General features: G+C 40.8%; 1 long non-coding RNA gene across 4 annotated transcripts in view; it reads left to right on the top strand.

The window, feature by feature from the left end:
• Positions 1-27314, top strand: part of LOC311527213 — a 229963-nt gene that overhangs the window by 57953 nt on the left and 144696 nt on the right. For 3 of the 4 annotated variants that reach the window (XR_014713281.1, XR_014713282.1, XR_014713283.1), the window contains one exon: positions 3579-3667. This is a non-coding gene — a long non-coding RNA (uncharacterized lncRNA). Of the gene's footprint in view, positions 1-3578; positions 3668-22167; positions 22365-27314 lie in introns of those variants that run through there. The other variant, XR_014713284.1, reaches the window with a different exon arrangement.

Genomic DNA, 27314 nt, shown 5'->3' with positions numbered 1-27314 from the left:
GATTTTTTTTTTTAATTTCATTGATGGGGGGAAATACAAATGTCATCTAAAATTATTCTGAATTGGGCTCTTGTGGGACATTCATATCATTCAGAGGAGCTATCTGGGTGATGGGGCATATTGTTTGTTTGACAATAATAGCACTGTTGGGTGGGGTTGTTTTGTTTTGTTTTGGCAATTTTCACTGCTGAAATTCCTGTCACATACTGAACCTCCTACGGGAAGCTAAAATGCCAGTACAAAATTAAACATTAAAAGTTTCAGGGCTTGGGGAGACCCTACAAATTGTAGCCCTTGTGGAGAAAAAGTGTGGGTGGGTGTGGAGAGAGAGTCAGGAGGCTACCTTATTCTGTTTTCTCTCCACTCATACTTTTCAGCCTACCAGTACAACCTAATTACGATAAAACTTTTATTTTTCTGTACAAAAATAATTGCCAGAGACTTATCACTGAGAATTTGAAGCAACACAAATTATCTTCAGCCTCCCTAAAGTCTTTGATGTACTGTTTGTTTGGAGTTTGTGCTTGCTAGAGGGATGTGATGCTGTGGATATCATAGATGAATTCCCTGCTGTGGAATAACTACCAGCTGTTTCTTTGAGAACTTTAAAACCCAGTGATTCACTGCAGAGTCAACAAAAGCCATCAATATGCTCATTATCCAAACCAGGAACCAAATAATATAGAAGGCAGTGGACTCTTGATTATAAAAACAATGAGGACAGTTCTCAGCAAAAGGGAAGAAAAAGCAAGTATTTATTTGCTAGAAATTATCTTTAAAAAGTACATTTGTAAATTAAAATGACACCTTTTCAGGAAGTTTAGCAGGTGCTATCAATCTTGTATCCCATAATGAACTGTTTATGTGACAGGAAGACCACTTTTCCTCTTCTCACTTTTCATGTATTTTTAGTAGTACTGTAATTGAAACAAAAGTCAGTTTCTCCAAGCCAATAGTCAGCTCTGATTTTAATGATGTGGGCTCTTCTATTGCCTGTCAAGTATCATCAGATAAGAGCACCTGGCTACCACCAGCAAGATGTCATTAGGACTAGCAATTTGGGTGTGAGTGTGTGGTGATTTCTGCTGGGTAAAAAAATTTAATTTGGGTATCTGTCATGATCTCACTGTGAGCATAGAGAACATGATCAGCAAACACTGGCTGGTTAGCAAACTGCTTATGAAAATCAATGGCAGATATGACAGGTGAATCTTTGAAAAGAACCTTTATTTCTGATTTCTGGGGGTTTTGTTCCATTAAATTATACTTGAAAAACATTTCTAGGTTCTGGTGGCTCCCTCCCCTTTTAATTTAAATTTGAAAAGCTTTACCATTCTGTTGGACAAGGACTGGTTCCAAGTCTTTTCAGGCAACAGACTAAATGCTGACTTTAAAAATGCTCAGTGTTAAGCAATACAGCTGCTTGTTCTTTAGCTAGATTAGACATTAATTGCTAATGCTCAGTGAGTCAATATTTTCATGCACTGTATATCATATTTCATGAGTTTTGTATATTCCTTGTTATGATGATGCTCAAAATACCTAATCAGCATAGCCACTAACCTGCCTGCAGTTTATACTAAGAGTGTTGTAATGATTGATAGTAATACATAGAATCATAGAATCTCAGAGTTGGAAGGGACCTCAGGAGGTCATCTAGTCCAACCCCCTGCTCAAAGCAGGACCAATCCCCAATTTTTGCCCCAGATCCCTAAATGGCCCCCTCAAGGATTGAACTCACAACCCTGGGTTTAGCTGGCCAATGCTCAAAGCACTGAGCTATCCAGTTTGTATATGTTTCAAGAGTTGTTAGTTATTTATTATAGACCTAAAATGATACTTTAAAAAAGTACTGCAGAAAAACAAATGTTTTTGCAGGATGATCTTGTCAGCAGATGTCGATCAAGCAGAGAAAGTGTAGGTTCTGTTGATCCATTAATGCTGGTCGCTTGTTTTCTTGCCCAGAAACAGGAAAGGTGAGAGTGGCTCTTCGGTGATTATCTTGGTTGGGAGCTGAGCAGTCCTGAGGGAAGAGCTGTAGGAGTGGCCGAGACTAAAGAGATCGTTTGAGCTGAACTTTATATTATTGTTTTCTCTGTTCATAAAGCCAAACAGCTGGAAGGGTATGAACTTGGACAATACATAATATGTGGATTTTGACAGCTGGGCATATTGGGAAAGCATCCTGCTCTCAGATCTATTTATGAAATCTCTTCTCCCACCCCCTCCGAATTTGGGTCATAATATCATTCTCCAAAACATAAAGTTTCCTGTCTTTGGCAAGCATTCAGTTATTTGAGACCTGAAACAAGATGCAGTTGCGTAACAGGCTTCCTGATATTTAATGAGTGAGTTCTTTCAGTTACACCACTACAAGCCTAGAAACGAACGTGGAATCAGGCCCATTTCATCTAAATCTATACAGAACTTGATGTAAAGTTTACTTCTACAAAACGATGCCTTCATATTTCGCAGCAGTGTTTGGCTTTCTTGACTCTAAAGCATTTTCAAAACATACAATGACAAATTAGCATGAAGAACTGGTTTATTTTAAGGACAAAATAGAGACCAGATTAGGGGGGAAAATCACAAGTTTTCCTCCATTTTGCTGCATTCCTAATTTGTAAAGTTAGCCGGAGAATAATAGACTGTTTAATTCTGTTTTGAGTCCTCAGGCTGGCAGTTTGATAAGACAAGCTGCTATTACTGTTGATTTGTTTTACAGTTTTTCAAGACCTAACTGAAACTGTTCCAATCGGTGTAACAAAGTGTTTCCCCATATATAGATTGTGAGAGCGTCTACTGAACTTCTTTGTAAAGGAATTAACATACTGTATAATCCATGGATGGTGCATGTATCCAGTCAAAGCATTGCGCATATTTAATTCTTTTCATCCATGGGTTGAATAGTCAATCTTTTTCGTGGGGTAAGAAATCTAAATTTTTAGTGTCAGAATAAAAAATGCCCTTTTCTTGAATAAGTCTGATATCGAAGAGAGATGATGAACTCTGAATGTTGTTGTTGTACTTAGAGGCCCAAACGAAGATCAGGGCCACAAACTGCTAGACACTGTACAAATACATCATTAGACACAATCTCTGCCCTGAAGAGCTTTCAGTCCAGACAACAATATTGTTACATGAGTAACACCTGATACCAAGATCAAACAATGTGAGACCATGGGTGTGATCCAGCAGGTTTCCCATTGACCTACAGGAGTTGGATCAAGGTCCGAATGCTGGGAATATGAACACAGTATGAGATGTCACCTATGATTTGAGGAACACATTGACCCTTTCCCTCACTTTTCTCTTTCACTGTGATGGTGCACAGCTAAAAAGTAGATTATAAAAGCAGCCCCATCCCCTCAAAGTTCCATGACATTGTGTAAAGCAGGGAAATATGGAAGAAGCAGTAAAATCTTTGGAGTAGGGGCCATCTTTTAGTTCTGTGTTTGTACAGTGCCTGGCACAGTGGGGTGCAGGTCCATGTCCAGGAGTCATAGACATTTCCACAATTCTAGTAATAATAATAATTTTCTAACCCTGTTGACTTTCATTTGTTTAATTTCTTTTAGGATGGAGACTTGAGGAGCAAACATTAGAGTCAGATATTCTGCTAGAGGTTATCATGAGGATAACCTATTCGACACTGCACTTGGTCAAGGTAAGAATTAAAAAATATAAGATCTATTCTTGGGCAGTGTATTTGCTGGCTGTAGGAGAATTAGAAGACAGAGCTCTGGTCTTTCATCTTCAGACCATCCAGCTAAAGCTTTAAGAAAAGCTATTTTCACTGGTGTTCCAAGTTAATTATCTTGTGGGCACTTTACAAGTTTTGGTGTAATTTGGGTCTGGTTATTATATGACTGGTGGTTTCAGACTGAGTGAGGGGAATCAAGAGTGGGAGAGAGCAGAAAAACATTTAATTGGCTGAGTAAGAAGGAGGCCAATAGGTAAACAGATTCATACACTAACATCATCTTAACATTCACAAATATCATCAGTAAAAATGAGGCAAATTCTTTTCCAAGGCAGCATTTGAGCAATGGAGGTCAAATTGTGCTGCAGAGGTTATGGAAGAATTAATTTTCTTTCCTCAGTAGAACCAGGTTAATATTCATTTTCCCAGAAACCTTTACAGTATGGTAGGATTTTTCCAAAGTGAAAAGAAGATATTGGTATTCTGCTCTGAGGAGCTACCAGGTCAAAGACAGACAAACAGATAAAGGGTGTTGGACGGGTACAATATATAAATGGTCAAAGTGGCAACTAGCCCTGCTTTGGTAACACAGTTACGTTAACCTGTTTTTGCTTTAAAATAATGGGGTTTATAAACGCTGCCCAATTACCCCTCAAAATTGGCATTTTCAGTCCTCAAACATCCTTATCATAAATTAGTGTACTAAAATTGAAACTATTGGAGGCCATTCATTCAGGGCTGCAAAAGCATAAATTTGGTGCACATGTCTAATTATTTTCATCCTCAACTAGAGTGTATGGAATGTGCCAGTGCATGGATCTCCAACACTGAGTAATTCCGTATAAAAAAACGAGACTGCCCATATGGGTGAGCAGATGAACTGCTGATAAACACTGTAAAATGGAGCAGATGCAGGAGTCACACCAAGGATTCTTTAGTTCGAATATTTACTCCCCAGGAGGAGACAGAATTAACTTGAATTCTACATCTCCGAAACTGCATAGGTATGAAATGCAATGATAGCATTATGAAACTGAGTCACCAGGGTTGCTGCTATGGAAGGAGCTGGATATTGCTTTAAGAACATACTGACAGAACGTAAAGTAATACAGGTTAGAACAATAGCAAAGGGAGTGTTGGGTTGCTATCCTGGGTAACTTCATTTAAATGATAATGGGGTAGAATATTACTGTGCCAGTGTTCTATTATACTACCTTTATTGCTGTTTGTCAAATAATTGATGTAGATTGAATAATTTCATCCAATGGAGGTTAAAGCCAGAGAATGACAGTTGCTTATTATAGCCCGATGGAGTCACTGCATTCAGACTGGGTGATGTGCACTACGACTAAACCAATTAGAAGCTTGGTTCTCTATAAAATCACAGGCATTTGAAATCTTTTTATGAATGATCTAATTCATTGGTAATGTCTCTCTCAGGGCCCAGTCCTGCAGACGTTTATGTACAAATAGCTAGTGAAACTGCACATACGAGTAAAGATGTTCACAGGCATAAGTGTTTACAAGAGCAGACCTTCGACGGATAGCCCTAATTAGGTCCAGCATCTTTAATTCTTTTGAACAATATCCTTATTTAACACCATTCATCAAAGTAAAGCTTTTTAGTGATTCTCTGCTCTCCGACTCTATGGGTCAGATCCAAAGTCCAATGGAATCTTTCCATAGATTTCAACGTGTTTTGGATCAAGCCCTCTGTGTCCATAGACAAGACTCTTTCAACATGCTAGTTCAGAGCCATCTGTTTGGCAGGGGCTCTTTGCTGAGAGAAGTCTCGTAGAGAGTCTTTACTTAATATGGAGATGAACACAATGGGGTGATACCTCTTAGGAAATTCACAATAATACAATTTATTTCTTCATATCCCACAACTGACTTGCTTAGATTAGCTCTCATACCAAACTGTGATTTTTTCCATTACGTATGTCACTTTTTGCTAAATGCTCATGTCCTTTTCTATGTTCATGTTTACATGGGGGTAATACATAAATTGCCCTCCATTTCCAAAGAATACATTTGATCTAATGCAAGATACTTTTATCTGTTAAAGTGGGACCTAAATTCTTCAGCAAGACACTCTGGTTTCCAAGGCACTCTGGTGACAGACTGGAAATTCTGCAACAGCTTCATTTAAATTAAAAAGGGGAGGTTTTTTTTTTAAATTTACTGATGACTCCCAACTCCATTATGCTGTAGAAATTGTGAGGAGAAAAGGGAAGATTTTTGGCAGTTGCCTTGGTGGAACAGTTTGCAATTATCTTCGAGAACTTATAGAGGATGGGTGAGAACCCAGAGCACTGAAGAAGGGCAAACATAGTACCTATCTCTGACAAGGGGAACGAAGAAGAACCCAAGAATTTATAGATTAGTCAGCCTAACTTCAATACTTTGAAAAATATTGGAATAAATGATTAAACAATCAATTTTTAAGCACCTAGAAGATAATTGGGTTATAAGGAAGAGCCAGCATGGATTTCTCAAGAACAAATCATGCAAAACCAACTTAATTTCCTTCTTTGACGGGGTTATTGGCCTAGTGGATGAGGGAAACAAGCTATATCACGTCTACTGGATTTTTAGTAAGACTTTTGAAACAGTCCCACATGACCTTCTCATATGCAAACTAAGGGAATGCAGTCTAGGTGAAATTACTATAGGATGGGTGCACAACTGATTGAAAGACCATACTAGAAGAGTAGTTTTAAAGGGTTCACTGTCAAAGAAGGAGGGCATATTTAGTGGAGTCTTGTGGTAGTCAGTCCTCCATCTGGTACTAATCAATATTTTCATTAATGATTTGGATGAAGTAGAGATAGAGAATATGCTTATAAAATTTACAGATGACACCAAGCTGGGCGGGGTTCCAAGCATTCTGGAGGACAAGATCTGAATTCAGAAGGACCTTGAAAACTTGTTGATGAACTAATTCTCCAGATGAAATTCAGTAAAGAAAAGTGCAACGTACTTCACTTAGGAAGGAAAAATCAAACGTGCAGCTACAAAATGGGGCATAACTGTCTAAGTGGTAGTACTACTGAAAAGGATCCGGAGGTTCTAGCGGATCACAAATTGAATATGATTCACCAGTGTGATGCAGCTGCAAAAAAAGATACTGTCATTTTGGGTGTGTTAATAGGTGGGTCATATGTAAAACACAGAAGGTAATTGTCCTGCTTTACACAGCACTGATGAGGCCTCAGCTGAAGTACTGTATCCAATTCTGGGGGCCACACTTTAGGAAAAATATGGGCAAATTAGAGTGACTGCAGAGGAGAGCAACACAAATGATAAAAGGTTTATGAAATCTGACCTCTGAGGAAAGGTTTTAAAAAAACTAGTCTTCAGAGAAGAAGACTGAGGGGGGACCCAATAACAGTCTTCAACTCTGTTAAGGGCTGTTGGAAAGAGGACTATAGTCAATTGTTCTCCATGCTACTGCAGGTAGGACAAGAAGTAATGGGCTTACCCTAAATCTCCCTTGCTTTCAAATATGTCTATATTGCAATTAGACACTCATTGCTTGCCTGTGCCACCTGAGTAGGGCTTGGGCTAAAGTGCTGTTTAATTGCAGTGTGAATATTTGGGCTTGGGCTGTAGCCTGGGATCTGGGACCCTTGCCCCCCCTCTCCCCCCTCATAGGGTCTCAGACCCCAAGCTTCAGAGCAAGCCTGAATGTCTACACTGCAATTAAACAGCCCCTTTTGCCTGAGCCCAATGATCCTGAGTCAGCAGGCAGTTTGGGATCGTGGCATAAACACATTCCCTGGATGTTTCTGCTAAAATGTTTAACAGGGAAGCAGTTAACAATGTGAACATTTGGATTGTCATCATAGGTTTCAGGGTTAACACATTGCATTGAATGGGATAGTCCACACCTCTCAAACATTGTTTCAGGCTTTCTGCTTAACCCCCATAGGCAACTGAACCTTGGCTACACTGGATTAATCTTTTAAAGTTTTTTTCTTTGCAACACTGAGGATACAATAATATATAGGAAATATGTAATTTAACAACAAGTACTTGGATTTTAGAGCATAGGGAACCAGGGGGTTGATTTTATGGCTAATTCTGCAACTGTGGCATTGCAGAGGATACAGGCCAGCATGCTGGATTAAGAAATTCACATAATGTCTCAACAGCCTGGTTGCTCGTCTTCATTGGCTCTTGAGAAAGTTTTGTTACCAAGCAGCTTGAGAGAGCCTCTTTGCGTGTAGCCCAATAGATGTAAATGTTTCACAGCATCCCTATCTGATATTTCTGTAAATATTAAAACCAACAAGGTTTATATAAACTAGGTATAATTCACACTGGACACGTCCACGTGCAGTCTGCCACCACTTGTAATGGACTGTGTGCTCTGGATCAGGGACTAATTATATCTGACCCAGATTGTCCAAGACAGTTGTGAGAGAACTTAATAAACCAGGTCAGTGGTTCTCAAACTGTGGTCTATGGACCACCAGTGGTCTGCGAGCTCCATTCAGGTGGTCCACAGAGAGTCCCCTCTAAGGTGTGCACCTGGGCAGCCACACGCAAGACAAAGTGCCACCAACCTAATTAGTGGAGCCGCGCAGGCGTGGCTCCACTAATTAGGTGCCTGGACCTGGAGAAGATGCACATGTGAGGTGGTGGCCTTGGGAGGATAGGGAGTAGGTGGGGGGGGCAGTGGCATGAGAAGAAGGGGTGGGGGGAATTTGGGACCTGCAGGGCTGCGGCAGCCAGAGAAAAAGGTGACTTTCCCCAGCTCCAAGGCAGCAGCTGCCTGGGGAAGATGGCCCTCCTTCCCAGTCTCAGCTCTTTGGTGTGGGAGAGACACCCCCCCTCTTCCTCCCCGCCTCAGCTCGGGGGCTGCTGCAGTGGGGGAGAAGGCACGTTAGAAAGGTAAGACGACTGATATTACAATATGAGTAGTGTGCTTTTATTTGTAGAACAAAAAAAGTTAATTATGAAGGTGGTTTTTTTATATATAGCGCTTTTATCCAAAGTGCTTTATAATAGTTAGCTAATGGTACAAACAATATTTGGAAAGATCATTAAGTGGCCTGCCGGGACCCTCAGCAATTTTCAAGTGATCCGTGCAAAAGTTTGAGAACCACTGAACTAGGTGTTAATCCCAATGCAAAGGCTGCTTGGCCACTCTTCGCCAGTTATTAATTGGTCAGAGCTTGTTAACCGGACAAGCTAGAAGTTTCAAAGGATTTGCAAATAAAAGAGGTAAAATTGTACCTTTTCAATAACATAAGACTAACAGACCTGGGGAAATTATTCACTGTAAATGATCTTTGTTTCTTTCCCCTTTGGTTCAGGAAGAGGTTGCAAACAGAAGGTGATTTTCTAGAATTTATTCAAAAAATATTTGACACCTAATTTCTGTGAATAATTCTTGGTCTGTGAATCATAGAATATCAGGGTTGGAAGGGACCTCAGGAGGTCATCTAGTCCAACCCCCTGCTCAAAGCAGGACCAATCCCCAATTTTTGCCCCCAATCCCTAAATGGCCCCCTCAAGGATTGAACTCACAACTCTGGCTTTAGCAAGCCAATGCTCAAACCACTGAGCTATCCCTCCCCCCTGTAAATTTGCAAGTATAGAATATATATAATTTGAGAGGTTTTGGTTGACTCACATATGTCACAAGATATTCTGTTCCCTGGTTAGATGGGTGTAACTCTTAATGAATTGCTTTTATTCAAAAACCTGTGCTAATTCTCTATGGTGATTCTCGGCTATATTTTTCACATAATAGTAAACACGGTATCTGGGGGAAAGGCAGAGTAAATGGTAATTAAGCTTCTGTTTTTTGGGGGGACCCCTTTTTATTTTCATTCCTCTGTGGGCTTCTCTGGGCATGAAGGAAGCTGGGTGAGCAGTACCCTGTGAAACAACTTTAATTGCATTCACCCATTGCTGACTAACAAAAATACCAAGGGGCCAGATCCTCAATTTGGGTGAATTGTCATTATAGCACAATTGAAGTTAATGGATTTTTGACAATTTGTGACAGCTGAGAATCTGGCCCCAAATATGTTTTTGTTCTAGCAGCAGTAGCTTTTAGTGTTTTTTAAATCAGAAGACCTGCTAAGTCCCTTTGACAGTAGAACATGGGCAAGGGCTGCCCTCAGTGTAAATCACTGTAAGAGTGTAAGGTAGCTTTGGAGTCTAGGGATCCGGCAGTACCCACATCTTCATATGGCTGGATGATGGGGGGAAAAGTTCAGGATGGAACCCAAAGTCCTGATCCAGCAAATCCCCTTAAGCACATTAAGTCATTGTCCTGAGTGGGACAATTCATGTACTTAAAGTTAAGCAAATGGTTAAGTGCCTTGTTGGATCAATGCTTGAGGGTATGTCTACATTGCAATAAAACACCTGTGTCTGGCCCATGTCAGCTGACTCCAGGTTGTGGGGCTTGGGCTACACGGCTATGTAAAATTGCAGTGTAGTTGTGTGGTCTTGGGCTGGAGGCTGGGCTCTGGGACTCTTTCCTCTCGCGGAGTCCCAGAGCTTGCGCTTTAGCCCAAGCCCAATTGACTACACTGCTTTTTGTAGTAGCCCTGCAGCTCATGCCCCACAAGCCCCAGTCAGTTGATATGGGCCAGCCATGTGTGTTTTATTGCAATGGAGACATACCCTTTCTGCCCGAATTTTTCATAAGCAATAAGGCAAGTGGATGTCATAATATCCATCCTGTAGGTCAACATGTCCCTTCACCCTCCTGTGGAAACACCACTGTTAATGAAGGATACCAAAGGTTCTGCATTATTTACAAGCACAGAGGGGAGAATTCTCTTGAATGTGGAAGTTATTCTTAGCTACAATCAGTAATACACATATAGGGTTCTGCTTCATACTAGATTGCTTACTGCTGTATGCATATAATATTTTTTTAAAATCTCTGTCAATATTGTTGGAAAGATGGATTTTTTTCCTCTCTCTCTTCCTAGAGGTCATCCGGGAATACTCAGTAATAAGTAATATTAACATATTCTGGATTCAGGCAGTATCCAGCAGCACTGTGTCTAACATATGTAGCTATGTCTTGCAAATTAAATTTATTGCTGTAATTACTGTAATTCATTTTTTAAGATAAGTAGTGATATGAGTAGCTGCTTACATCTAGGCATGCTTCATTCTTCTAATCCTCCCCCTTAAATATCAATATTCTTTGTGGGCTTTGTTAAAGAAAGTCTGTATGATGTATATGCAACATAGTTTTTAAAAAGTGTCTAGCTATTCCAATGATTACCAGACAACATAAAACAAAAGCCTCTCCTGGAAGTCTACTGGGATTATTGCTTTTCCTTTTGAAATTCAGATCTTTAGAGAACATTAATGCTGTGGAAATTTTGTCTATAATCCAAAATAAAAATACATTTCTAAGAGGAATGTCACCTTCTAAAGGGAGCCACATTAGACCTTGCTCTGTAAATGTGCAATTTTTTCCAATGACACATTTAAATCCAGAGGGCCAGATTCTCAGCTATAATTGGAAGAGGGCATTTATCTTATGCTCTTATACTTCAATACAATTTCTGGAGTATATTTTGTTGAATGAAAGTAGCCCATAGCAGAATGTAGAGTCCTGAAGTAATGTAGCTAAAATCTATCAGTCCGAAAACAAAGTGTTCTTTTTCGTTTTTTGTTTTTGTATAAAGGCAATGGGCTGGATCCTCAACTAGTGTAAGTCCATTGAACTCCAGGAATGGAGCTAAACCAATATACATCCACTGAGGATGTGACTCTTTAAAATCTATGGAAATGACACCTGTTGTATTGGTTAGCCATTTGTAGATAGCAAGCTAAGACTCAGCAAGACGAGATGGGGGAGAACTTGTGAGTTGCAAAAGCATGGTCTGATTTCTGTGAGGGTGGGGGGCAAGGCTGCAGGGAGAAATGAAGCAGCCTGTAAGCTTCTCTCCATGGCGTCATTTCCCCCCTTGACCTTTGGAGATTTCTCCATATATGCTAGTGCATATACTGTCAGCATGAACCGATGTAGTGCCTTCAAACCCATTGTGGAAGAGGGGGTGGGGAGGAAGAATAGGAAGCAGGTCAGCATCGTAAGAAAGCTGATGTGCTATGAGAACACTTTAGACACTCCCTGTATAAGATTCTCTCAGTAGCTCTTGTTTCTCATGCTTATTTGCACAGGAGAGCTGGATCTCTTAATGAGCTGCTGTGCCTAGCATCCAAGCAGGGCTGCTGCCGGCCAATCAGTTTTGTTCATCATACTAAAACGTAGGCTGCTGTAAACCCCATCTCACAACCGCATCTGAAATAAAAATGGTGAAGAAGCCCTTTGTGTTTTCAGGCCGTGCAGAGTTGCTTAAAATGTGACTCTTAGAGTCAGCTTTTGGCTCAGGAATCTCTTCTAGCAGCAATATATAAGAGGGGATTTGTTACAAGTGAAAACGTATATGACCAGTTGCTGTCGTTTCCCCCCCCCCCCTTCCCCCTCTCTTCAGCTACAACATTGAGCTCCTTTTATTACTGTTCCTAAGGATTACCACATGGCTCTTTGGATACCAAAAACTGAGTTGCATCAAAGAGACAAGTCCCCAGCTTTTGGTACTTTCAAACCTGTGTTTATCACAACAGCAATGAATATGTGGCTGCTTCTGTATGCAGCTCCTGGAAACAGAAGTACATTAAGTGACAGTGTTTTCACTAGCAGAGGCTCTGGGGACTGTCAGACAAAGCAAAAAGCCTACAAGAATATAGAAAACCAGGAGTTCCATTCAGTTAGTCATATTTCCATTGTGTTTCAGGTTTTAAAGTGTTTGGCATATATTCATGTTATCGTTTATGCTTCTTATATCATTTTTGTTTAAAGAATGTTTGAAAAGGCCATTTTAAATAGTAATTTAGGCTGGTAACATCAAAGGGAGCTAGGCACCCATTGGAGGTAAAAAAGAGTCAGGTACTCAACCCCCCTTGGTAAAGTCATAATCCTAGCATCCATCACAACCCCAGGAAATCAGTCTGTAAATAGCTTAGGGGTAGACAGAAGGCAAATTATTATTTTCTCCTGATAGCCTAGAATACAAGCACATACTTCAGTAATATTGTACCTACAGTGGGAGCAGAGCTTCCTCAAATATGACAGGATAATAGTCCAAGTTTTGGAGGGGAAAACAAGAAAGGAGATGAGGACACTCCAGTATTAGATCAGAATGTTCTGACAAGTTTGCAAAGCACATACTGAAATATATCGTCATTCCTATGCTCTGTGGCGTCCATGTTCTTTTTGGCAAGACCAGCTTTTGGAGCAAAGTTATAGCTTGATAAAAAATGGCTGTTACTTGTGCTTGGTTTTGCTGTATTGATGCCCTTATTTGAAGTATATGATCTGTAACAGTGGTTCTTAACCTTTCCTGTACTGTAACCTCATTTTACAACAGGAAAAAGTTTTCAGGATCCTACCTTCTCCTGTCTAGCCATGCTATTTTGAATTTTCATAAAGCCAAGATATTTGGATGCTGAAATGCCTCATGCCACATGGGATTTGTCATTGGGTGATTCATGCTTTCACCATTTCTTTTGTAGGCTGGGCTTTTTGGTCATATTACATCTCCGATAATACCCCCCGGTCTCCTCTCTTTGTGAGGAGAGGCAATCAAATCATGGCAGGGGGTATAGGGTCCTTATGGCCTCTTCTGACCTCTCCCCAGAGTCCCTGCGCAGATCCAGACACTTTGCCTCCTGTTGGAAGGCTGAAGGAAAGCTGGGCAGATTTATAATACTATGTATGTATATGAGGGCTTGTTAAAAATTTTCCATCAAAACTGTTTTTAATGGCTAAATGGGATTTTGACTTTTAATTAAAAAAAAAGGTAAATACCAACTGTCCATTAAAAACCATTTTGATGGAAAATTTTCAATGACCCTTATGCATAACCATATTTATAATATTTTTTAACTCTAAAGCATTACTTAGGTTCTGTAAACTGCTCTTTTTGGCAATCTGACGTGGCTGTAAACAGAAAAACCCTAGAGTGGAGAAGGTCGAGTCCTGTCTGTGGGATTCCATGGAGAGAATTGAGTCCTGAGTTTGGCCCACAGCATATTGAATGGCATTTTGGGATAAGAAAGTGAGAGAATACCCTGGTGAGATTTTTAACTCTTAACATCTGAGCAGAAGGGTTGTCAAGTGATTAGATTAGGGAAAGAAGAGTCAGAAGTCCTAGCTATTGACTTCAGACATATCCCTTAACTGTAGATATTGCAAGTTTGCCAGGTTGTAAAATGAACAAAAGGCCCAAAATGTTGTTCTCCACCTATGAATCATGATTGAACCTCTGTTTCCAAAATGCTCCTCCAGGCACTTTCTAGGCCACAGGTGTCAAACATGTGACCCACCAGGGGCCGGACCTGGCTCACATTCTATAGTTATGTGGTCTTCATGACATATGCAGAATCTCAGTATTCATTTAAAAATGAAAGTGAAGTTTCTAGCCGTGCTGGTTGCAGAGACAACCTTCCAATGAGAACGGAGTATGAACTGATGTCATGATGTGTGCCTGATTCTACAGGCAGCATGAAACTATGAACCTTCCCATCCCATACTAATCTCATTGAGGTGTTGACTCTAAAGCTCAGTGATTATACTTTGATGTCAACCTTAATTATTCCCTCCCTGATTAGCATGTCCGTTTGAATGGGAATGAGGTGCTGAAGGGGTGAGAACTTGGGAATTGTTGGGAGAGGAAAAGCAGAGACATGCAAAGACAGAGTGAGAGAAACAATGAAAGGAGGACAAGGAAGGAATAAGAAAGAGACAAGGAGCAGAAGCAGTGGTAGAGATCTGTCTGAATGTGACAAAATACTGAACAAATAAAAGTTTAGTTATTTACATGGTCATATTCTCCCTTTGATCCATATGCAACCCCCCCACTCCCCTGACATCTGAGGGAGAACTGCTGTGAACTTAGGGGAGTAATGAAGTACTGAATTTATATCCCAGTCCACTGACCACAGTTAGACATAGAATCCAGCCCTCACCTCCAAATGAGTTTGAAACCTCTGATGTAGCCACTAATTTCCCCAAAGTCAATCAAATGTGATGATGTAGTCACCACTTTATTTTGCATTCCAGGCAAAGTGGGGAAATTGCTTTAGGTATCCACTACTTATCTGATTTGTAATTACTTTTTACATACATACAGCATCATAATAAAATTTCTTTAAGGCTCATGCCAACTGTTGACTCCATTGCAAAGAACATTTTGATTAAGTTTAGAATTTCGGATAGGAGGTGATAATTATCTGGTGTTGACAGAGCATTCAATTTTCTAGGTCTGAAGTTTACAAACAAACCCCACATCATTGTGAGGCACATTAGCAATTGAAATACCCTCCTAAATCACTGTCTCTGTAATGGTATGTCTCTGCAATCAATCTTCCTTTTCTCTAAAAATAAATGTGGGGGGAATTTGCATAATTGGCCGTGCTAGATAAAAGTCTGATGTATAATGTTGTATTTTAAACACACTGCTACCTGGAATCATGATGAAATATCAACATGTGGAATGTAAATACAAAACAAACATTCAGTAAAGGATGCAGCTGACAAGTGGTGAGAAATGGCATCTAGTTTTAAGGAGAGTTATGGTTTGATCTAAATTATCTTTGTCATGCCAACATAAACCAAGGAAATTCTGAATATTATACAGTAGCTGAGTGTGTGTACTTGGTTCTATTGATCCGCATTGTACTGTTATGCCTGACAGGTGCCTGACAATACTTGGTTTTATGTTCTGCAGTTGTTGGTAGATTAATGCTCCCTCATTCTTTAAAATGAAAGGAGAAATGTGTAGCCATTTCTTCTCTGTCTCATGAGACAATAGGCATAATCTCAATGTTGTTATGACACATGTGATCTTATCCTGTTAACAACTCGATTAATCTCATGCCTGTAATCTTACTCTGACAGACCAACAGCGAACAGCTGGAGAGCTCTGCTGCTAATACATTATCCTTTTTCACGGTATATGACCTCGATGGGAACTGGATCAGGTCCATAAAGAGCACTTAGTAAGAGAGAAAATCCTCTGTCACTAACTTGATAGGTAGGAAAACAGGCAGTGGTACACTGATTAGCTCAGTGGCTCTAAAAGGGTCAAGGGCTATTTAATTCCACCCATCCCATTACTCCAGGAGCCAAAATATGATGGCAAACCAACCATGCTCTTTGTTTTTGCCTTTGAAGCATGTGTAATTTGCAGAGTTTGTTCTTTTCAGTGTGTGCAGGGGTCATAGCACATGGTAGAGCAAGGGACTGGGGATTTCTGGGTTCTGTTTCCCACAATTAATTGTCTACTCACATTTGAAAGGTGGGTTGCAACCTTTTAAAATGTTCAGACAAATGTACTCTATCCTAACAAAAGAAGGGTGTTTATATACTACACTATCTATATCCCTTTGAGCACCGTATTTCCCTACAGCTGTTACTGCTACTAAGAGAGCCTGCAACTGAACCCCTTTGTTGGAAAACATCCTGCACTTGATTTCAGCAACCTCCTTTGTAAGCTTTGTTTGTAAAGGTGAATTGCCATATTGTCAACTGTTAACATGACCCTCACAGGTGAAGAGATCCAACTGAATTGACAATTTACTGAGCTTTGTGCACCACACGCAATTACATTTTCCTCACACATCCCCAAAACCCCTGGTCTGAAATGCATTGCTTTATTATTACAGCAGTAGTTTGTTAAGATCTTTGGTCCATTTAATGTGATTAGGTAGCAGCCGTCAATCCAGAATGGGTGTGGCCAGTTGAACATGAGTCCCTTTCTCCTCTAAACCTCTTGGATCCGCTTTCCTAGCACTTCAAGATTTAAGGTGTAGAGGGCCTGAGCATTTGCCACTTCTGTTGATTTCACTTCTGAAAACTAGGTTCATAGAATTCACTTTCGTAGAATCTGGAGTGCGCCCAGTCAGTGCTGAAAACATTTTTAAAAACAATAGAAAATGGGAATCTAATTTTAGGCTCTGGCACATGAAACATCAGGGATTTAATATTTAGGGTGTTCAACAATGCACGGGTGTATAGTGAAATTTTTAATGGTTTTTACAGGCCCTGACATTGATATGCTAATTGTACCTCCAGGCCACCACATTTATATAAAAGAAGGGACAATACATGTTGCTCTGTTTTTAAATGTAAACCTCATTGACCATTGCATTTCGCCAGCCTGAAAGTAGGACAAACTCCTCTCTGTTACCATCAGCGCCTTGTAATATCTCAACTGCAGTGAGATAAATGAGAAAATAGGTCACCTTTTTACTCTTCTGTGATGATACAAATAGCGTAAATTCCATAGTCTCCTGACAGCTGTGTCATAACACAAAGCGATGCACTCTCTCACCCTAGGGCTGTATGATATACTGCACCTGTACCCACACACACAGAAAAGATGGGGCAGTTCTGTCAGCTTGTGATCTGGAAATGATCTGCCCTGACTCCCTAGGTATCCAGTAGTCTTTGGCACATAGTGGCCACTGATTTATAACCCTGATTTTTCAGGTGCTATGAGAGGTAAATATTAATTATTATGTCTGTTGTGCTATATGTTCTATAGGTTCCTGAAGTCCCATGGAGGGGGGGAGGGAATTGAGGGAAGAGTAACTTCCAGTCCCATGATCCTCTCCTAACCTACGACTCATGGGCCCTAAGAACATGACCAATGTAATTCCAGCAATGATACATAACATCCTTAGCTGTCAGTGATTTACAAGGGAAGTTCAAATAAAGTTCCCAATGCCACGGCAATGTTAAAATTAAAATACAATTAAACTGCTACACATGATATCTTCAGGGTGATGATCTTACGTTGCAGAAGAAACGTTAAGACACCTAATTTCCATTTCTCTATAGATATGTTAGGGAATCAGTGAATGCTTCTGAATGGCATTTACACTGAGGACAGGGAGTTAATGAGTAATAAAACAAGATTGCGTAGTGGAATGAAGAAATTATCATACAGTATTATACAGAGCCATACTTTGTTTCATTTTTTGTTTTTGAACCATGACAGCATCATTAAAGAAAAACTTAATTCATCTTTTCTTTCCAGCTGAAAGAAATAGTCATGCCTGTTTTGTATTCTAATTCCAATTCTTTATTTATTTTTAAATCATCGGATACTTTTTTCCAAATACACAACATATCTAAGAATCGAGATTGGTGGGATCCCCTTCCTAATGCAACACATTGTAAAAAGTAACTTAATCTGTTTCTGCATTGCATACAATATGTTGTAAAATGTTGTAGTCATCCTATCATAGTAAATGATGACATTTCCCATCATTAGCATGTATATTAACCTGACTGTACACTTGGCGGGGGGGGGAAGGGGGGAGAGGAAAGTTCATTTGGAATGAGGAAATAGACAAAGCCTTCTAGCATGGGCAGGAGCTGCTATCTTACATTTGCACTATGGACCAGATTTTATACCTGAAGGGTATCTTGCACGATCTCACTGGGAGTGCTTGTGGAATAAATTACTAGTCAGTGGGAGTGAGGTTATCACAATCTGAATATATAGGGCCATAGGTCACTGAGGGGATTGGATTATTTTCTGATTCTTCTTCTTGTAACCTTCTGTGTGACTTGTACACCAAAACAAAAGTTCCAAGGGCAGGAGCTAACAGAAGCAACCAGATATTAATTTTAGAACACTATGTGTGAAATCCTGCCCCCCTTGAAGTCAATGATAAAACTCCCACTCAGTGGAGCTACGGTTTTGCACTAGTTTCCTGCCCCCCTCCCTGCCCCCAATTGTAGCAGCAGAATAGACCAGTGACCTCAGCAGAGTAAACCTGGTGAGCTCTGCTTAGTCATACGGTTGCATTTGCCAGCCCTGATTTCTCATCTGGGCTAACAGGCGTGGTATATGCAAATCCATCTTCTGGGAGACTGTGGGAATGAATGTCTTGTGTTATTTAATAGTAACCCCTCTGCCTGATTGGCCCCTGTTAGAGCCAATCTCTAATGTGAATCCAGCTAGTCCTCCATGGCCAATAATCCAATGGGTGCATGGAAATATGAAAGTAAGGAAAAAATTGTGGTGTTGACATGGATACAGATACAGACATGTTTGACTTTTTAATTCAATACCTCCCATCTGTTGTCTATGGATTCCTATTCTGGATACCTCTTGATGAGCCCATTCTTTCTGTCCTGGCTACATTACTGCTTCATTATGCAATTTGATACACTGTGGGAAGCTGTCTTCTTCTGCAGTGTGTACTAAAGAAGTTACATGAATATTTGTGGGTCACAAACAATGTTCTTCTAAACCCATGTTTAAAATTAGTGTGATGGGTCACACGATTTTATCCCTGCAGTGTATTTTCTTCATCATCCTTGAGAATGTACATGTGTAGACAAGGAAGCTGCAGAGGGAATCTACGTCTGAGTGAAAACACCTGCTCATAAATAAAATTTTGATGGTGAAAGTCCTGTTTGGTTTTTACTGGTCTCTTCTATTCTTTGTTTACAGCATCAAAGCACAAGTCTAGTCACTGTTTGTGCCTGGGATGCCTAAACTACAAGTTAAGACACATCTGTTGTAAATAAGAAAGGAAAATTTTTAGAACACGGCTGTCTAATAACAGGAGAAGTGTCCCAGAGGAGCCTAAGATTTTTGTTTTGTGCCCTTTGCATACTATTGCTTGCCATTGCAAAAAAGTTACCCATATAGGACCAGATCCTCAGCTGCTGTAAATGGGCATAGCAATGGAGCTATGCTGATTTCCACCAGCTGAGGTTCTGGCCCTTATTTTCTTTTCTACAAGGAGTCTTTGAATTTAGCAAGGAGCTTGAAGAAATATTTTACAATAAGCCTGGCTTATGTCTTGAAAAATGACCGGTTGAACCATATTATTGGTTGGAGGCCAAAGCTTCTGTCCCTTGCCTCAGGGCAGGCTTATAATTTGCTGAATGATGTTTCTTGTTTAGGCAGCTCCAAAAGCCTTTTCCTGTTATTTCCAGACTCACTCCATGGATTACTCTGCTTGTAATGGTATCTTGACACATTAAAAATGGGAGGTTTTTGGTTATGTTTTGTCTCCCTCCCCCTTCTCGTTTGTGTGCCGTACACTTCCATGATTTGGTTTGCCACTTATTGAATTTTCAGATACCACAGTGGTGGGCATGGCAGAAAAGCATGAAGGGAATTCTCATGTCCTGTGTCATAAATATAAAGGGAAGGGTAAACCCCTTTGAAATCCTTCCTGGCCAGGGGAAAGCTCCTCTCACCTGTAAAGGGTTAAGAAGCTAAAGGTAACCTCGCTGGCACCTGACCAAAATGACCAATGAGGAGACAAGATACTTTCAAAAGCTGGGAGGAGGGAGAGAAACAAAGGGTCTGTCTGTCTGTCTGTAGTCTTCTTTGTCGGGGATAGACCAGGAATGGAGTCTTAGAACTTTTAGTAAGTAATCTAGCTAGGTATGTGTTAGATTATGATTTCTTTAAATGGCTGAGAAAAGAATTGTGCTGAATAGAATAACTATTTCTGTCTGTGTATCTTTTTTGTAACTTAAGGGTTTGCCTAGAGGGGTTCTCTATGTTTTTGAATCTAATTACCCTGTAAGATATCTACCATCCTGATTTTACAGGGGGGGATTTCTTTATTTCTATTTACTTCTATTTTTATTAAAAGTCTTCTTGTAAGAAACTGAATGCTTTTTCATTGTTCTCAGATCCAAGGGTTTGGGTCTGTGGTCACCTATGCAAATTGGTGAGGCTTTTTATCCAACATTTCCCAGGAAAGGGGGGGTGCAAGTGTTGGGAGGATTGTTCATTGTTCTTAAGATCCAAGGGTCTGGGTCTGTAGTCACCTAGGCAAATTGGTGAGGCTTTTTACCAAACCTTGTCCAGGAAGTGGGGTGCAAGGTTTTGGGAAGTATTTTGGGGGGAAGGACGCGTCCAAACAGCTCTTCCCCAGTAACCAGTATTAGTTTGGTGGTGGTAGCGGCCAGTCCAAGGACAACGGGTGTAATATTTTGTACCTTGGGGAAGTTTTGACCTAAGCTGGTAAAGATAAGCTTAGGAGGTTTTTCATGCAGGTCCCCGCATCTGTACCCTAGAGTTCAGAGTGGGGGAGGAACCTTGACATCCTGCAAAAGCAATGAACCCAATTAATGAAGGACGGGATTTCTCAGGGACATGACCCAACACAGTTGTATTCCTGACTCTGTGTGTGTGTGTGTGTGTGCGCGTGCACGGCGTGTGTTTTTATTACACTGTTAATACTAGTTCTGGTCCTACAGTTAGATCAGCCTGGGCACCTACCCGCACATAACCCCAACTGTCTTCAGAGTCTCTTTATTTTGAACTGGAAGTCTTAAAAAGGTGTATTGTAAAATCTAAAGGAGGAGAGGTCTGGTCTGAGCACAAGAAACCTGAAGAAGAAAAACCTGGTCTGGGGGTAGGTGGTTAGGATTTGTGAGCTATCAGGTCAAGTCCTTGTTCTGCCAGGGTGATGTAGAGCAAGATTCTAGAGCAAAGGCCTGAGCCTGAGTCAATCCAGGACCCAGGGTTCAAGCCCTGTTGCTTTGCAGTATAGACGCAGCCCCACTGGACTCGTGTTCTAGGAGTCCACCAAAAGTATTTCACAGTCCCACAGACTAACTATTTTTGTCCTCTGAACAGTCAAATAGGATGGACAGTCACGTTTTCCCACAGTGCACCATGAACAAAGGGTAAAGTGGCTACATTTTGGGAGGGTGCTAGGAAATCTGGGATATGGGCAGTTGAACTTGGGCCCACATAATGCAGCGTTGATGCTGGAGCCCCAAGTTGGGAGCCAGAGATCAACAATTCCTCACCTGGGATTACACGTGAGTATAGATGCTCAAGCCATACGTTAACAAACCCAGGATCTGCTAGCTTGAGTTCTACCAACTCTGGGCTTACATTGCAGTGTAGACATGCCCTTAGTTTCCCTATCCCTCAGTTCCCCATAATGACACCTGGTAAGACATGTAACCTTTCTATCTCATTTTTTCCTGCCTGTAAATTTGGGGTTATAGTGCTTAATTTCTTGTCTCAGAGTGGTATTGTGAAGATTATTGTTTTTGAGCTGCTCTGGAGATGAAAAGCACAGACAAAGCCTTAGTCCTGTGAATAGGGGTAGCCTTTCACATCCACAGGAAGTGCCAATTCAGTGAAGGTACCACATGGGTGAAGGGGTCCATGTGGGTTGGCCAGTTTGCAGGATTGGGGCCCAAGTTCTTAGTAGAATATTGTTGAAGAAAAAGATTTTATTTCCTGTTTGATACTCTGAGGAGATGGATAAAGTAAGAAAATACCATATAGACCAGATCCTCAGACAGGGCTATGCCAATTCACGCCAGCTGAGGATATGGCCCTGTCTTTGAGGTATTTCCCCTCCCGGCCCATTTTTAAAAAATGAACTAGCTGTTTCCTTTTTTCTAATAGGTGAAAGAACAGCAAGTCAAAAAGGCATCTTGATACCACTCTGCATATATAACTGAGGCTGAGCCCATAACAACAGCTCTGCTTCTGTTATCACAGAGCAGAGCCAAGAAGACAAGACAGATCTCAAGATAAATTTGTCGGCCATTTATAATCAACTCTTAACATGTTTGGACATATTCCTTATTTCACAAGATAAATTGGTGCTTTATGTAATGTAGTAATTTACTGTTTTGTGATTATTAGTTTTAGGCAAATTGACTCTAGATTTATTTATCTCCTGCTATTTTAAAAAAAAATCTCTGTTGTAATGAATCTACCAGCTTCAGTATTTTGCACAAGGCAATGCCCTAAACATGTACATCGCTAATCAGGACAGCAAGAGACTGGGGACCTTTCAGTGTTTTCTCTGTGTGGCTCCAGGGATTAAAGAGAAGGGTCTTAGAAAGAGACTTATTCCCAATTGTTGTGCTTTGCCTGATGAACCTCAGTAGATAATATATTATACACCCTCTTGAGTAATTACAGATTGAAACTGAGATACCTCGACAGGCCTATAAATAAGAGACAGCTAACTAAGGAACAACCTTCTTAATGACCTCTATTCAGTGTAAAAGTACTATCAGATCAATGTATGTCTAAAGTTGGTATAGGAATACGGCTGCATTGATTCTGAATTATAACTATTCATAACTATATAAACTGTAAATATTTAGCCTAATTTGACTATTTTTTGTCATTTTGTTAGCAAATTGTTTTCTAAGGATATGTGTTTTCTGAACAGTTGATGGACCTTAAACACAGTGCAATCTTTTTTAATTTGTGTCCCGTCTTTTCCCAGCTGATTATATATAAAAATAGAGTTTCTTGGACTTTGTCGCTTGTTCTCTGCCATGTACAGTTCTCCTGTGCTGAACCTCCGCTGATGTAAAGGCCTTTAAACACCGTATATTGGTGGCATAAATTAGATCAGCCCTTAGGCTTCTGTAACTCACCTCAGGCTGGACCACTCTCTCCTATACCGAGCTGAGCTGTGATGCCACAGAGAATTAAATCTTGTGGCTGTAAAGCCTTAACAAGAAATTTTAAGTCTTTTGTAGCCAGAGGCAAGGACGCTTCAATCCTTTTAAACACTGGCTGAAGAAAACCTTCTTCCTCTTCCTCTCACCTTGCCCAGGTTGTGCTCAGGACAGAACTGTGAATTAGCGGAGTGAGTAGTTAAGAGGCTGAGACATCTAGGTTCACACAGAATTCAAAATGAATGATCACTGAATTGCTGTGTGGATATTGTAGTGTGCTCTAATGTAGCTTTACATCAGCAAGCTCAAAAGTGGTAGTAGAAGGTGTTTAGCAAGAGTCACAAACTTTAAGTCTGACTGAAGTCACCAAAAAAGATTTCTTGCCACTGTCACCCAAACAGATAAGGGTTCAGTTAGGGCAAATGACTAGGGAATGCCCCTGTAGTCTGTGCAATCGGCTCCCACCACTCAAGCACCTACCTCCCAGGGAAGACCAACCCTTGACTATACAGCATTGCCTTAATCAACTCTGCACTGGAGTTGGCTAGTCTAGAGATGCAGTGGTCAAGTGGGACTACATTACTGGCCCCAATATCTGTGACTGTGGTAGAACACCTCAAAAGATGAAAGCAAAAAGAACAGGAGTACTTGTGGCACCTCAGAGACTAACCAATTTATTTGAGCATAAGCTTTCGTGAGCTACAGCTCACTTCATCAGATGCATCTTAGAGACTAACCAATTTATTTGAGCATAAGCTATGAGCATAAGCTTTTGTGAGCTGCAGCTCGCTTCATCGGATGCACCTTAGAGACTAACCAATTTATTTGAGCATAAGCTTTTGTGAGCTGCAGCTCACTTCATTGGATGCATCTGATGAAGTGAGCTGTAGCTCACGAAAGCTCATGCTCAAATAAATTGGTTAGTCTCTAAGGTGCCACAAGTCCTCCTTTTCTTTTTGTGAATGCAGACTAACACGGCTGCTACTCTGAAACCTGTCAAAAGATGAAGCAGCTCCTGTGACACCAGCTACTTGAGCACGAATGTCCTTCCAGTGACCTGGCAGAGTGAAATGATCCAGCATACTGAATGCACGTGGATGTGGCAGGAAGCAATAGGAAGACAGGACAAGAAGAAGTGAGCTCATGATAGATTCCAAAAAAGGCTGGATTGGGGGGCTTACAGTTTACGTGATAAACTCAGCAGTAATGCCAAACAAGAAGCGCCAGCAGCAGCAGCAGAGATAAAAGTAGGAGACCATTCATTAAACTGATAATGCTGATTATCTGGCAGCTGTGAAAAGGTAATTTTTCATGTGGATGTAGTTTTGATTAAGTAAGAGGGTCTCCCAAGATTGGGACATTTATTTTAACTAGAATAATGAGTTCCATTGTAGTTAAAATGAACATAATTGCAAGCAGTGACATTTAATGCCGACCAGCAGATCCCTCTTCAAGGGAATTCAGAAGCAGAGAGGAAAATGTCTCTTGATATTTTTCTATGTGCAAAGGGTACACATTTAATTTTGCTCTTGGTGGCCACACCTAGTGATTACCCTGCGGGAGCCTCGTCTGACAAAAACATGCCACTCATCACTGCACTCATTTAGGCTTTATTAAAGCTTCCAATCCAGAGTCTTTCAGTTCAGCTCTGCAGATTCAGTGCCCTATGTATTTAATTATGGAGCTTAGAAGCCACCAATATACTTTCCCTGTTAATACTATAGCTTTGTACATTATAGGAAAACCTGAGGGATAAGAAAGCAAAGGGGCCAGACTGCAGCTGTCCCTGTATGCACGCCCAAGTTGGGAGGTCAGGGAGCAAGGGTCCAGTAAATAATATATACAACTCTCCCTTCACCTACTACTGAAGTGCAGCCTCCTTCTGGGATGCAACATGGCAGTTATTTAACAGTGCCCTGGAATGAGAATACTTTTAAGTGTAAAAGAAAAGAGGATGAATTTAGGTAAGATTCTTTGTTTGCTTTCTCCCAGCCCCGGAATCCCTTCTCAGTCACTGCCCAAGAAACAGATTTAAAATAAAAGCATAAATTGAATAAGCTCGTGTGTGCCAGGCGCTTCTAGAGCGTTATAGCCTGATACTTTGGCCAAAGTGGCTGAGGCTAGTAGCAGTTGTCATGCCATGAATAAAATGGAAATGAGTATTCTTTTTTCCCCTGGTTGCCAACAGAAATAACCACTTTGTCACAGAGAATTTCCTTGGGAGTGAGGACCAGATTGTGCTTTTTGGGCTGTAAACTCCTCCCAGACGGTCAGTAACCATAGAATCACAGATACTGAGATGGAGAGAGACTTCTTTGATCACCCAATTCATTCCTGGACAGTGCAAAATTGTTCCCTTCAGTGTATTTACTGAGGCTTTTCTCAGTCCAATTTTAAATAAGAACATAACATAAGAACATAAAAATGGCCATACTGGGTCAAACCAAAGGTCCATCCAGCCCAATATTCTGTCTACCGACAGTGGCCAATGCCAGATGCCCTAGAGGGAGTGCACCTAATAGGTAATGATCAAGTGATCTCTCTCCTGCCATCCATCTCTACCATCTGACAAACAGAGGCTAGGGACACCATTCCTTACCCATCCTGGCTAATAGCCATTAATGGATTTAACCTCCATGAATTTATCCAGTTCTCTTTTAAGCCCTGTTATAGTCCTAGCCTTCACAACCTCCTCAGGCGAGGAGTTCCACAGGTTGACTGTGTGCTGAGTGAAGAAGAACTTCCTTTTATTTGTTTTAAACCTACTGCCCATTAATTTCATTTGGAGGCCCCTAGTTCTTATATTATGGGAACAAGTAAATAACTTTTCCTTATTTACTTTCTCTACACCACACATGATTTTATAGACCTCTATCATATCCCCCCTTAGTCTCCTCTTTTCCAAGCTGAAAAGTCCTTGCTTCTTTAATCTCTCCTTATATGGGACCCGTTCCAAACCCCAACCAATGAGTTTCCAGGAAATGCTGAAGAGCCTAAACTTATTAAGTACTACAGGCCAAGCACCAAAATTTGATCATGATATTCAATAACCAAATTCATATGTTTAAAATTACATTCAGAAATTTCCTTGCAGCTTGAGAATCCCAGTGCAATTTCTCAATTAACTTCTTATTTTTAAAGGGAAGGATTGGAGTTGGTGGATTTTGCGGCTTTTCATTTATTGCTCCACGCCACAAAAATATTGCATGTGACCCTGGCTGTGACTAGTTAAATTACAGGGGATGATTGGGACTAGACTGGAGTGCCCTGAGTTGTGGATCTTGGTGGTGGCAGCAACAGAGAACTGGCAGGCTTGAAGTGGCTTGCTTGCTGGAGTTCAGATCTGATGATCAGCTCGCACTGTTTTTCTGCTGAATGCAAATGTGTCTGGAAAGCATTTCTTTCTATCTAGCATCTCCTCCTCTAGGAGCTGTGGATTTATGAGTGACAGTATATGCCAATGCAGCTGTGCAGCTTCGTAGAACAGAAGAATCAGTCCTTTAGCTCTTACAGAGATGCTGGAAAAAGCTTTCCTCTTTCCTTCCTGATTTCTCTCTGTAAAGCAGATCACAATGCCGTGTATTAAGTGTGCTATTCGGGGGCGGGCGGGGAGGGAGGACTGCATACATGAAGTGAGGAATGTTTGAATAGGGCAAGCAAACCCTCACCAAAAAATGAATGAATAAACTCCAGTCATGCCAAATATAAAAAGATCTCCTTTCCCTCTTTCTTAAAGCCTAAGGCAACAAAGAGGCTCCTCTCAGCAGTAAAATAATAGTCCTGTCTCCCTAGAGATACAGTGTTATGACAGCTTAAAATGAGCACAATTGCCATCATGTGATGTGACTGATGCTCCTGAGGAGCAGCAAATCTCCAGCACAGATGATCAGAGAGTGATGAAACCCCTGACCAAAGCCACTGCATCTTCCTGCCCGTCCATTAGGTGACCCTTGATGGCAGTGCTGAGACAATTTTAATAAAAAGGGTGAGTTCCCATGCAGTAGGCCAGGATGTACTCAAACCTTCCTGCACCATGTGGGTGTGCAATCTTCTTGTGTTCTCTAGATGGTGTGTTATTGTGTTGAACTTCATAATGGATTCTGGGACTGATCCAAAGCTCATTCAAGTTAT

This window comes from Lepidochelys olivacea (genome assembly GCF_965140295.1).
Source record: "Lepidochelys olivacea isolate rLepOli2 genome assembly, chromosome: 10".
In the NCBI taxonomy this organism is placed as follows: domain Eukaryota; kingdom Metazoa; phylum Chordata; order Testudines; family Cheloniidae; genus Lepidochelys; species Lepidochelys olivacea.
The sequence above is the reverse complement of the archived record's forward strand: the minus strand, read 5'-3'. Positions and strand labels throughout refer to the sequence as shown.